Raw genomic sequence first — 14,268 nt, forward strand, 5'->3', positions numbered from 1 at the left:
CTAAAGTAAAACTGCATATTTAGGTTAGGTATATGAAAGAAAATGGGGCTATCAGTAGATTTTATCCATCAGTGCCACCCTCATCCCCAAAACCTACCTTTTTCATTAGCAATCAAATAGAAGGGAAGAGGGTTACTGAAAAGACAGGCCTGAATGGCTTAGGATGCAGAAAACCAGCTCTTTATCACATGCAGGCAAAATTAAAACTTTACATCTAGTAGGACTCATCTTGTTTAACCTTTACCCACCATCTCCCACCAAACCACTACTACTATCTTTCTTTAAAACATTCCACAACACATGTGAATTACATTCAAGCCAATTTACACGCAATCACAGTGTTTATGTGGGCAGATATTCCACCTTATGTATGCCAGATCTGTTACTGGACCATTACATATTGTTCTTGGGTACACAGAATGAGGATTGAGATGCATATACAACTGGAAACAAAATACAGAAATGTCCGGTCTGTGACATCAAGACATGCAAGGAATCAAGCAACCTGCTCAAAGCAGACTTGAATGCACACATGGAATTCATTCGGAGTGAACCTAGCTTGGACGTAATGGCACAGCAGAGAAGCTGTTATGGATGGGGGTGCAAGGGAGCCAGACATTCAAATTGCCTCACTAATCAAGTTTAAAGTTAACAAGTTAACATTGACCATCTTGAAAAGCGATTCTGAGCAAGAGGCAATATATACCAGCAGCTGGCCACTGAACGTCAAAGTGCAGATGCAGGGTGCCTTTGTCTCAAAGGGGAAGCATGGGCAGCCAACCCCAACAACAAAGGTTGCTGTTCACGGTCTTTGCTTTATAGGGGGATCTCCTAGTGATGTCAGCAAAGTGGGACCACGGCATAATACAGATCCTAAAATAATGAAGGAACTAAAATGGAAATCTTGTTGCATTAGTGCATCTTTAATCTATGAAACAAGGCGCACATGGATTGAAAGCATGTTGTGTGTTTTGACAACTAAGTGAACATGTGAAAACAACTAAGAGTTGCCAACAGACAGCATTGAATGAATTCAGACCCATCTAATTAAACTAGTCTACTCGATGTAAACACATTGACAACCAGCGTTTGTCTGGAGGGAGTGTTATACAAAAGGTCCAATTCATAATTCATCATACATTTGCTGCATTTAGGAATTCTCACTTGTATGTTATAAATCAAACATTTTCCATCATAGAAAACCAAATAGGTTTTAACACATTAATACGGTATCTAAAATGTACAGGATTAGTGTTTTATATTGCAATATTTTATGGACAATTTCCAAAAATGAAAAACGTTACTTACCATTACAAATCTTGACCCCTCCCTCATATCCTGCCTACCCAGACTTTCAGGCGCCTTAAGGAGCGCTTCGGTGTAGAAGCCTGCGGAAAAACGGCAAACAAAGAAATGGCGAATAAACCCAGCCGGAGCCGAAATAAAAAATATTTGATCAAGCGGGTTTATGTTCGAGGCTAATAAAATAGCCTAAAACAATAACATGGTTATTTAAGATAACCGCGGTATAAAAAATAGGGTGGTTACCACTGCCACCAGCCAAGTCTTGATGAAAAGGGAGCCAAACAGTGCTCCAAGAGAAACAGACAAAAAAAGGATAGGAATTAACCCTTTCCAATACTCCATGGAAGATGGGGTGTACTGGGTCTGTGATTTAAAGAGACTACATAAAGTTAATGGCAACTTTACATGTTTCTGGGAGACAGTAGTCAGTCCCAGAAACATGGAGTCAGTGAGAAGTCTGAAAGACAACCCTCTGTCACTGCACTGGGGGTGCTGTGGAACACAAAAAAGATGACCATGGAGTAGGTGAGACTCCAGAGCACAATATCACACAAATGGTAAAAATACACAGTAAAACAAATGTTAAGAGTGGGAAAATGGCACACACTCTTACCAGGTGAAAAAAAAAACCTAGAAATCCAGCAAAGCTGCTGAGGGAATCATTAGGTAAGGGAAATCAGCCATTTATGAGAATTCTCCCTAACAGTCATCCCTGCTCCAGCTTCACGACAGCTCCCGCTGCGCTCACAGGGCTCTGGAAGCTCCCAGGCTTGGGGAAGTCACACGCTGTTAATCGGCACGCGCTCCTTCTCTCTTCCTCTGGCTGCTTGATTTCCATTTATACACCTGAAGCCCCTTCAACGCCGACAAGTGTGGCTGACTCAGTCCTGCCTGACCATAATCAGAACAATTTGCCTGACCCTCATAACTGTTAGTAGGCATCCTCCTCGATCCAGTGACAAAGTGGTTAAAAGAGGTCCTCTTCACTGCTCCCGATGGTCTCTTCTTGGTCCAGTACTAATAATAATTCGCATTTATATAGCACTCCAAACCCTCAGGCATCCGAGTACTGCTTATACCCACGGTGTTTGGTGCTCATTTATCAACCTCGGAAGGATGAAATACTGAGTTTGGCCCGGTCAGGATTCAAACCTGCGTCGGCAGGCTCTGCACAGATGTCAAAGCGAGCGCTCTTCTCGCTGTGCTATCTGACTGGCAAGCCAAGTGTTATATTTGGAAGATTGAGGTGTATTGGCTTGTAATAGCCTATAAAGGTTGGGGCAGGGCTATGTTGGTCGTCATTAGGAAAAGGGGGATACCATGTCTCCCCCAAGGACACCACACTCCAAATCCTCAAGGATTCTTCACCCAGGTGATCCTCGCTCGCTTCTCCACCCCCAGGGTCAGGAAAAAAAAAAAGAAATATATATATATATATATATATACACACATTTCTGAGGCTTGTGGAATCTGCTTAGATCACATGCTGTGCATAGGCTGACATCTAGTGGAAGCTGCGGAGTATTACAGTTTGTTTTTCGAAACTCGAAAATTGGGCGTCGACACAGGGCTTGCCAGTAATACTATCCCTAGTGTGACGTCCACTGTACCCATGATCCCTCGCGCGTCTAGGCCCCTCAGATTGTTTGTTCCGCCATGCTGGTCGGAAGCACTGAGCGGAGTTCCCTGACTTAGTCAGATTTTGCTAATATTGTTATATATTTCCCTGTTTATTCCACCTCTACGTCGAGTCTCCGAACCTCGACACTCGATGCCGGATCGGAGAAAATTCAACCGTCGGACTACAGCGATGGATTTGGGCCTCGGAAGGCCTCTGGCCTCGGCCCGGGCCTCGGAGGTCCTCTGGACTCGGCCCTGCAAGTAGGGACAGTGGGGGGTGGCACATATCCTACAATCTGATTAATATAGGTACATTACTTATATTCCTACACTCCCAGCCCGCTGCCACAGGGTGCGTATGGAGGGTACCCCCTTTCAATTTTGCCCCAAGTGCAACCGCAAGTATCCTTGGGTTGACAGACACGCCACGTGTAACCTCTGCTTGCCGAGGGACCACCCCGAGGCGAATTTCAGAGCGTGCAGTCGGTTTAAACCGAAGACCCTTAAGGACCGTTCGACAAAGCGTTGGGCCCACCACGCCAGGCGACAAGAGGCCATGGCCGCAGAGGGTGCCTTCAGTGATGGCAGCGACACCGTACTTTCGGACGGCGAGGGCAATGTGGCATCGATGGACAGCCAAGCGCAAGTCCCCGACCTCGGAAGGTTGTCCGGCAGGGGAGCTATGGGGAAGACCCCCGGCGACACGAGCGTTACCCACACCACTTCCAGCAAACAAAGGTCCAACCGAGACTCGACGCGCATGTCGAGTTCTCGGAAAGAGGCACGTACAGAACGGTCCACAGAGTCAGTGTCCTCTGGGCATTCGCGTTCGAGATCGCCTCATGACACCAAGCAACCCTCCACTGTTGCTAAAAGTGCCTCGCTCCCCTTAGTGGCTGAGGTTCAGTCGTCGGAGGACGGCGCCGACCTCTACCCCCAAGCTGCATTCCAGGAGTCGGCGTCCGCAGGCAGCGGTAAGGCTGCTACCGAATCCCTTACCCTCTCCAGAGACAGGGACTCTACCCCCGAATTTCGACGCCAGGCATCGAAAAGCTCCGATAGGGCCCAAAAATCGGGGAAGCACTCTTCCACCCACGGGGAGGGGGGAAAACAACGAAGTAAGCAGTCCGAGCCTACTTCCACTCCTAAACTACATTCTACTCCACCTAAACAGACGGACAAGTCTCAGTCTCCTATCCCTAAGGCCCCTGTTCAGGCCAGTAGGTCTAGTCAGGATAAAACAGGGAAAGCACTCCAGGAAAGAGTTATTCCCAGTTCAAGGGAATGGTCCAGTGATGACAGAGAGTAATGTCAAGGATGTCATCATTGGCAGATTTCTACGCCAAGAACCCGGAACACTTTCTCTCTTATACCCCAGAAGGGTCAACTCCCTCAGGCTCGAAGGATCCAATACCCCCAAGTAGGAAGTCCCGGGGTGAAGCACCAACTCAGTCTTCAAACCCCTTCTATATACAGCCCTATTCTCAATATCAGGAAGATCCATCCTTTGTTGAGGATCCAGACGTGGGCATGTTCGAAGAACAAACTGGGACAGGCTATTATGGGGATGATGAGGACCAAGAGGAAGAGGAGGAGGAGGACGACCCAGATACATACAGGGTAGATTCCCCGGTAGAGAAAGAGCCTGCGGTTACCGACTCCCCTGTCGACAACCAGCCTCTCCTGAATGAGGTCCTGTCCAGAGCGGCATAGCACTTCCACATTGACACCCAAGGTGCTCAGGAAGAGAGGGACTTTGCAGAGGAACTGGTGGGAGAAAGGAGACCTGTTGCTCAGGCCATCCTTATCCTTAAGTCAATACAAAGGAGGATAGACCCTTCCCTTGTTAACCCCACCCTTCCCTTGTTAACCTCACTAGGGCAGTAAACCCCAGAATTGAAAAGCTTTTCAGGGCAGCCCAATCTGACCCACTATACATAAGGGGACATCTCAAACCGGACTCCCTGGTTGTTACAAACACCCGTAAGAGGGCGGGAACACCCTTGTCATCGTCCGAAGCTCCCCCCGACAAGGAGAGCAAGAAGATTTATGGCTTGGGCAGGAAGGTAGCCTCCACTTCCGCCTACCAGGCAAGGATTGCCAACTCCACCACCCTGCTGGCTAGTTACAACTGCCACCAGTGGGAAGAAGTCGCAGCTCTCATAGACTCTGCCCCAGAACCCTTAAAAAGCCAAGTGGCACGAGTTTCGGCAGAGGGGAGAGCCGTATCAGGTTGCATTTTAAAATCAACCTTTGATGCCGCGGATAACGCCAGCAGATTAATTGCTGAAAGCATGGTCATCAAGAGGCATGCTTGTCTACGGCAGTCTGGTTTCAAGGCCGAGACCCAAGCATCATTGATAGATAAGCCGGTGGAGCCGGATCTATTGTTTGGAAAGGCGGTCGAGGACGCGCTAAAGAATGCCAATGACGAGTACGAGACACTCAAGTTCCTAGGGCAACTAACCAACAAACCCCCCCTAGCCAGAAAGGGAATGGCAATTTTCGTCGGCCTCGCGGACAAAACTCCCAAAGAGGCTCAAACTATTCCCAAGGCCAGGGTACTACATGGAACACTAACCAGCAGTCTACCCAGAGTTATGGCAGGGGTAACAAAAGAGGTCATGGTAGGGGTAGAGGCAGTCCCAATAAAGGAGGGGGCATGCCTCCACCAAAACAGTGACGCTCCGTTCAGGGTCCCTTCTCACGCATCCCCAGTAGGGAGACGCATTTCCATCTTCACCCAAGCTTGGGAAGGGATCACATCAGACAGATGGGTGCTGTTCACAGTGTCCGCAGGATACTGCATAGAACTCCTAGAGCGTCCCCGAAACCACCCTCCACGACAAAGAATACACTCCTTAGACCACCAGAAGATCCTACTCGAAGAGATCGAAATTCTTCTCGCAAAGGACGCGATAGAACTCGTCCCGGGACACCAGGTAAACAAGGGTATTTATTCAACTTACTTCCTTGTGCCAAAAAAAAAAAAGATTTGACAATGCGCCCAGTATTGGACTTACAGCCTGCAAACAAGTATGTCAAGCCCCAAAAATTTCGCATGACTACTCTCTAAGAGGTAATTCCCCTCCTAAAAAAGGGGGATTACATGGCAACATTGGATATGAAAGATGCCTATTTTCATATTTCCATGTTCCCAGCGCACAGAAAATATCTGCGCTTCAAGGTGGACAGTCAGCACTACCAGTTCAAGGTACTGCCCTTCGGGATAGCCTCGGCTCCAAGGGTATTCACCAAGGTACTGGCGGTGGCACACCTACACAGGGAGGCAATCCCAGTGTACCCTTATCTGGACGACTGGCTCATCACGGGGGAGACCCCAGTAATTTGCAGGACAAACATTCAAAGAACTATCGACCTCCTCTTCGAATTGGGCTTCTCCATAAACGAGAAAAAATCAAGTCTGGTGCCCAGCACCACCAAGCAGTTCCTAAAAGTTGTTCTAAATACTCAAGAGGGGTTGGCTTTTCCTTCAGAGGAAAGAATTCGGAATATACTACTGCAAATTCTGCAATATCAAACCGGTCGCCAGATAACAGTACGCAAAGCAATGCGTTTGCTGGGCATGATGGCGTCATGTATTTACCTGGTCCCCCACGCGCGCCTGCGCATGCGTCCCATGCAAGAATGGTTGGCGAAACTGTGGTCTCAGGCAAGTGGTCAGTGGGACGATCTAGTGATCGTTTCGCCAACACTTGTACAAAGCCTCCACTGGTGGACAAGAGAATCTATCCAAGGGGAAACCCTTTTACGCTCCCGAGATACAGGCGGTAGTCACAGGATGGGGAGCTCACCATCTCCACCACACAGCTCAGGGTCTCTGGTCTCACACAGTGGCCAAGAATCACATCAACCTGCTAGAGCTTCTGGCAGTTTTCAGAGAACTTCAAGCGTTCAAGCCCCACCTACTGAACCTGTCGGTGCAGATCCGGACAGACAGCACGACAGCCATGTTCTACCTGAACAAGCAAGGAGGGACTTGTTCGCCAAATCTGTCCAGACTGGCCCAGAAAATTTGGATATGGGCACTAAGACGGAACATCTTTCTGTCATCTCAACATGTTCCAGGGGATCTCAATTCTCTAGCAGACGCTTTGAGCAGAGATCCCCTTCCGGAGGAACACGAATGGTGTCTACACAGAGATATCGTAGAAGATCTCTTCTCTCAGTGGGGTTTCCCCACTATAGACCTATTCGCCACAAGCGAAAACAGACAGTGCCCAGGATTCGCATCCAGGTTTCCCCAACCAGACTCCCCGGGGAACGCCCTGTGGATGAACTGGTCAGGGATGTTTGCGTACATTTTTCCACCAACTCCTCTCATCAGGAAGGTGGTGAACAAGATGAACAGAGTCGATGACGCTCGTCCTAGTTGCTCCCATGTGGGCGAGACAACCGGTGTGCGATCCCATCAAACTCCCGGGCTGGTACAACCTTTTGTCCCAGCACCAAGGTCAGAAGGTTCATCCTCAACCCAACTCCATGAACCTAGCAGCATGGCTCCCGAGGTCATAGAGGTTGGACATCTCAATTTATAACAGAGGTGTAGGGACATCCTAAAAGAGTCTAGGAAACTGAACACGAGGCATTGCTACTTCGACAAATGGAAGAGATTCGTTATCTGGTGCCAGTATAAACAAATCAACCCAGTTGATTGCACTCCTTCCACAATCGTGACATACATGCTCCACCTGCTGGACGCAGGGTTGGTTTTTAACTCACTAAAGGTACACCTGGCAGCACTGTCAGCGTACACCACCTCACATAGCAAGGTGTTGTGGTGGAAGGTACCCGTGGTTAAAGCCTTCATGGAGGGAGTAAAGAGACTTCATCCTCCTATATCTAACCCACCACCAGGATGGGACCTGAACGTGGTGCTATCTAAACTCATGGGCCCCCCATTCGAGCCCATGCATAAGACAAGTCTCAAACACCTGACCTATAAGACTGCCTTTGTAGTAGCCATTACATCCATAAGAAGGGTCAGTGAAATTCAGGCTCTGTCAGTGCAGGATCCTTTCTTTACTATTTATAAGGATAAGCTGGTTTTACGGACACACCCTAGGTTCTCACCTAAGTTTATTTCTAAATTCCATGTAAACCAGTACATTGAGCTGCCGGCTTTCTTCCAAAACCCACAAAGCTCGGCTGAGGTTAAACTACACACCCTAGATGTACGTAGGGCGGTCCTTTACTACGTAAACAAGACCATACCGATTAGGAAAACAGATCAACTGTTTGTGTCCGTAGCCACAGGCAAAGAGGGAGATCGCGTCTCTAAAGGTGCCATCTCCAAGTGGATTGTCAACTGTATCCAGTTGTGTTACTCTCTTTCTGACAAAACTTTGACTTTTACGCCCAGAGCCCACTCGACAAGAGGCATTGGGGCCACTGTGGCTTTCATTGCAAATGTTCCCCTTGACACCATTTGCAAAGCAGCTACTTGGAGCTCTATTCACACTTGTACTCAGCACTACTGCATTGACTCCCATTCCAAGACAGATACTCAAGTGGGACAAGTGGTTCTAAGACATTTATTTGCTCATGACCCTTCTCAAGTCCCACCTCCTTCTAACACTGCTCGCTAATCTATGCACAGCATGTGATCTAAGCAGATTCCACAAGCCTCAGAAGGGATACATTACTCACCGTAATCATATTTCTGATGCTTGTATCTGCTTAGATTCACATGCGACCCACCCTTCCTCCCCTCTGAGAGAAGGCGCATGGATGCTTGTAGTCTTATCTATCTTCTATCTGCTTGGATCATCTGTACTCCCGCTACTCTTCATGCTACCTCATGTCAGAAAAAATACAATCTGAGGGTCCTAGACGCGTGAGGGATCATGGGTACAGTGGACGTCACACTAGGGATAGTATTACTGGCACGCCCTGTGTCGACGCCCAATTTTCAAAAAACAAACTAATACTCCGCAGCTTCCACTAGATGTCAGCCTATGCACAGCATGTGGATCTAAGCAGATACAAGCATCAGAAATAAGATTACGGTGAGTAATGTAATTATATATATATATATATATATATATATATATATATATATATATATATATATATATATATATATATATATATTTTAAATAGATTGCCTTTCCCTGGACACCTGCGTAGAGGATCCAAGGGGAGTAGGAGTGAGAATGCCCTCAGGTTTCTCACAGGTGGTAGTACCAAATAAATCTGAAAATTAAAATAAGGCAAAGCAAGACAGTGATTTGCCCAAAAAAACACGATTTTAGGCACTGGCTAAGCCAGGATTGAATCAATGTCTCTTCCTGGTTCAGAAATGCTCCATTTGTTCCATCACGTTGTCCCTATTAACTCTTTAGGGCGGGGAATCTCAGCAACAAACATTGTAGACAATGTCTACAGTGCGCATTTAAATAAACTTTTGAAAGATATTGACTTAAAGACCAATTATTCAATTAAAGGTTAATCATTCCCATTTGATTTAAATTCATAAGGAAGTAGAGGTAACAATTTCTACCATACTTCCGCTCATTCATGTACATGAGACGTGCCTGTGCATAAATACAATATGTGACATCAACCAATATATATGACACACATTACATACCTCTAATAGTCTTCCTGATGCTTTATCTGCTTAGATTCACATGCTTTGCATAGGCAGACATCTAGTGGTTGGTACGGAGCATTACAGGACTTAAAGGGATGCTGATAGACGTGTTTGTAATACTATCTTCAAGAGCCTCAAACTGTCACGCTACAAAGGTGAGAATCATCATCAACGCATCCTCCATCATCTTGGTGCAAACTTCCTTGAAGGAAGCATGGGTCCTGCCGCTCAAGAAAATCTCACTCGACCATTCCATTCTGACAAACTAATGCCATTAGTACGGTACCTTACCTCTTGAGGATGGGAATAGTTTACCTGTAACTCCATTTCTCCAGCATTGGTATCTTTCATGAATTCACATGCTTAGAATATTCCCCGTCGTTAGACTGGGAACCCTCGGTACATTTATAAAGCCGTTTTTCCCTAGGAAAACTTCAACACTTGTGTCCTACCCACGTCGTTCCTGAGGCTGTCCACGCATGCCCCAATAGGACGTGGCCGTATAAATGCCCCGCCCCCGCGGCTCCCTTCAGATTTTAACCCCTCCAAAACAGCATGGGGGAAATACAGTGTGTACATTGCATTCAGGGGAGGCCGGCAGGCGCATGTGAATCCATGAAAGATACCAATGCTGGAGAAATGGAGTTACAGGTAAGAAACTATTCCCTTCTCCAGCATTGGATCTTTCATGGATTCACATGCTTAGAATAGATTGCACAGCAGTAACTCCGATATGGTGGTGTGAATGCAATTAACATCAATTTTAATCACATTCTTTATATACCCATGTGCCCACATATATATCTCCGCGAACCCAGAGGAAAGTGATTAAAAACATATCACCTGTGCAACAACTTATGTAGTCTATGTGATCACATGTAGCTGTAACCTCTGGTACATAGGCAGCACAAAACTAGAAGTAAAACTTCGAATTTTACAACATCTTCGGGCCATTAAAAACAAAGATCCAACTTACCCCCTTGCCAAGCATTTTGTGGACAAGCACAATGGAGATATCTCATCGTTTAAATATTTCGGCATAGATAAAATCTTACCACATCCAAGAGGAGGTAATCGAGAATTAAAGTCGAGACAAACTGAATGTAAATACATCGTCGACTACCAGACAAAAAATCCAGGTGGCCATAACTAGTACGAGGAACTCTATACATTTGTGAGAAATTAGAACTGTTTTTGGGTATATTTGTAATACGTATACACGAAAGGCAAATAATGAAAAAAGAATATGGAGATTTTATCTAAGAATATGAGGCCACTGTATGTTTGCTTATCTTTGGAGTATACTCGTTTGACACATTTTTTTTATATCAATAGTTTTTACATTTCTTAACATGTAGGAAGCTTTTTAATAATCATACACATTTTTTAACATGGTTGCATTTTTTGTCAATCTTTTACAGGCTCCTTTTAAACACTTGAAAAAATATACTATCCCCTTTTTTCCTTCTGATTTCCCTCTTTTAACATCTCATATTTGAAAACAGAGGTTTGGGCTCAACTAAGTTGTTTTATATACTGTGAGCATTAAGCACTTTTTTCTGGTAAAGAGGTTTTATAATTACTGAAGACTGTTGAATGTTTATTGTGATGCACTATGCACTTTATCTACAGTACTAGTCACTTTGGAAATTTGGAACATCTGCTGCTACTATGCATAATGCACTTTATCCAGGGACTTATATACTTTGGATGCTTGGAATATCTGTTGCCATAATGCACATTGCACTTTATACAACAGGTTAGAAATGACTGACATTCCTTGAAATGATTAGGTATGTTTGTTGCCATATAAGTATGAATATTGCTATTGTACCCTATGCACTTTATTCAAAGTACAAGATATTTTGGAAATATGGGAATACCGGCAGCTATAATGCACAATGCACTTTGTTAAAAGCACTTGGCACTTTGGTAATCTGGAAAATGCACTATAGCAATGACATAGGAAAGACATTTTCTTAGGTAATGGCTACAGTTTGAAATTTCACAAGTGCATAACATGTCATTTGTTATACCAGCAAGATTTGACTTATTATACCAGCATTTCCTCTGTGCACTATGCACCTTATTCAAAGTTTTGGACATTTTGGAAATACTTACCATTACAATGCATAATGCACTTTATTGAAAGCACTAGGCACTTTAGCGATATGGAAAGTGCAATATGGGCATGATGTGAGAAACCTCTTTAAAACATGGGTTTTTGTTAATAATCCAGGAAGTGCAATGCTCGATGTAGAAATGTAAATAAAAACATAAAATCAAGATTTACAAGTTGGGAATTATGACTGTACTATCAGTATCTTTGTCAATATGTGTTACATTTCTAAAACCATACATTTCATGTAAAACACAGAAAGTATTTGGCTCTATCAGTATTTGTGAATACATGGTTTAACCGTTCCAAGATGTCACTCACAGAAACATGTACTGGGAAGAACAAGTTACTTCTTACCTTGTAACGTTCTTTCGACGGGATGTTCCTCCGACGTATTCCTCATCTTAGTTAGATATCTCCTTCCAGCTCTGCTGGCCTCGGAAAATGTTTTCTCTAGAGGGCGCTGCGCGTCGACGTCCTTCGAGTCGATGTCCCTCGACAGCCGCCGTATCGACGCTCGACGTCATCCTGCCTATAAAGGCCGCGCGCAGCGTCCGTTGCTCAGTTCCGTTTTGTAGCCCACAGTATTACTGTCTGGACTAGACTAATCACCCTGAAGGAGCGTAAACTGCAACAACAAGGGAAGTAGAACTGCGGGGATGGATGGGAGGGTCGATGAGGAATACGTCGGAGGAACATCCCGTCGAAAGAACGTTACAATGTAAGAAGTAACTTGTTCTTCGAAGGGATTGTGTCCTCCGACGTATTCCTCATCTTAGATAGGCTCCCATAGCAGTATTCTATATTCGGAGGAGGGAGTACTGACTTCACGCTGTCTTCTATTGATGAATAGAATGCAGTACAGCCCTTCCAAACCTAGTCTCTTGACTGGAGGAGGAATCCAGATTGTAAAAACGTGTAAAGGTATGGACAGACGACCATGTAGCAGCCGCACATATGTCTTTAACCGGCACGCCTCTTTTGAGGGCCGATGAAGCTGCAATACCTCTGGTCGAATGAGCCCTAAGGTTTTGAGGGGGCTCTTTCCCTGCCAGTTTATAACATTCCAGAATGGCTAGAATTATCCATCTGGAAATGGTCTGCTTAGTTATTGGTAACCCCAGCTTGTGACCTGTGTAACCTACAAACAGCTGGTCTGCCTGTCTTATCCTGGCTAGTCTACTAATGTAAAAACTTAAAACCCTCCTAGGGTCTAGTCTGTGTAACCTCTCTTCCTCTTTCCCCGGGTGAGGAGGAGGATAGAAAGATGGTAGGGTAATCTTCTGAGTGATATGGAATTCAGAAACCACCTTTGGGAGGAAATTAGGCTTCACTTGCAGGACAACTTTGTCTTTGTGAAAGATTGTATGAGGGGGTTTACAAGAAAGAGCTTGTAATTCGCTCACCCTTCTAGCAGATGTAAGTGCTATTAATAAAACAGTTTTAAGGGTAAGGAATCTTAACGAACAAGAATGGTGAGGTTCGAAAGGTGTACCCATCAGGAAAGTTAGTACTAAGTTTAAATCCCATAGGGGAACTTGGAATGGTCTTGGGGGATAAACATTAGTTAACCCCATTAGAAACTGTATTACCAAGGATAATTTGAAATAGGATGGTTCTTCCGCAGTACGCTTAAAGATGGATAGCGCTGCGAGATAGCCCTTAATGGTGCCAACTTGAAGGCCTGAATATGCCAAATATAGTAGGAAGGACAAAACCATTGGTGTATCACATGAAAATGGGTCGATATTCTGTTCTCTACACCAGCTGTAAAATCTGTTCCAACGGCAGCGGTATAAAGACTTTGTTGCTGGCCTCCTTGCCGAAAGCAACACCTCCATAACATCATCAGGGAGGTCCCAATCCTTGTACCTCAGCCTTTCAGAAGCCAAGCGTGAAGGTTGAGGGTTTTGATGTCTGGATGGAGAACCTGACCTCCCTTCTGTGAGAGTAGGTTCTCTCTGAGTGGAAGTCGAATTGGAGGGCAGATGGACAAGTCTAGAAGGTCTGGGTACCACGTTCTCCTGGCCCAATCCGGGGCAATTAGGATCATGGTTCGCCGGAATCTTCTCAACCTCCTGATCATTTGAGGAATGACAGGGACCGGTGGGAACGCGTACAGAAGCGGAAACTCCCAGTCCACTATGAACGCGTCTCCCAGAGCTCCTCTCGGAGGAAAATCCCTTGAGCAGAACAGGTCGCATTTCCTGTTTAGGCTGGTGGCGAACAGATCTACCTGAGGGGTTCCCCAAAGGGCGAAGATCTCTTGAAGGAATTCCTGAGCTAGCTCCCACTCGTGGGAGACTGTGTTCTGCCTGCTCAGAGCGTCCGCTGTCAAGTTCTTCTCTCCGGCTAGGTGAACTGCCGATAGAGAGATTCCTTCTTGGATTGCCCAAAACCAGAGCTGCATCGCCTCTCTGCACAGGGGTAGTGATCCTACGCCTCCTCTTTTGTTGAGGTAATGCATGGCCACCGTGTTGTCCGTCATTATCAGGACGTTCTTCCCTTGTACAGCTGGCAGGAAAGCCTTCAACGCAAGTCTGATGGCTCTCAGCTCTAACAGGTTGATGTGTAGTCTGGACTCCGATGGAGACCAACGACCGCTGAT

General features: G+C 45.7%; 1 protein-coding gene across 12 annotated transcripts in view; it reads right to left on the reverse strand.

The window, feature by feature from the left end:
- Positions 1 to 14,268, reverse strand: part of DLG3 (discs large MAGUK scaffold protein 3) — a 2,111,742-nt gene that overhangs the window by 239,690 nt on the left and 1,857,784 nt on the right. The window lies entirely within an intron of this gene.

The sequence above is a fragment of the Ambystoma mexicanum genome, chromosome 5p, assembly GCF_040938575.1.
Source record: "Ambystoma mexicanum isolate Mex_15411 chromosome 5p, UKY_AmexF1_1, whole genome shotgun sequence".
In the NCBI taxonomy this organism is placed as follows: Eukaryota; Metazoa; Chordata; class Amphibia; order Caudata; family Ambystomatidae; genus Ambystoma; species Ambystoma mexicanum.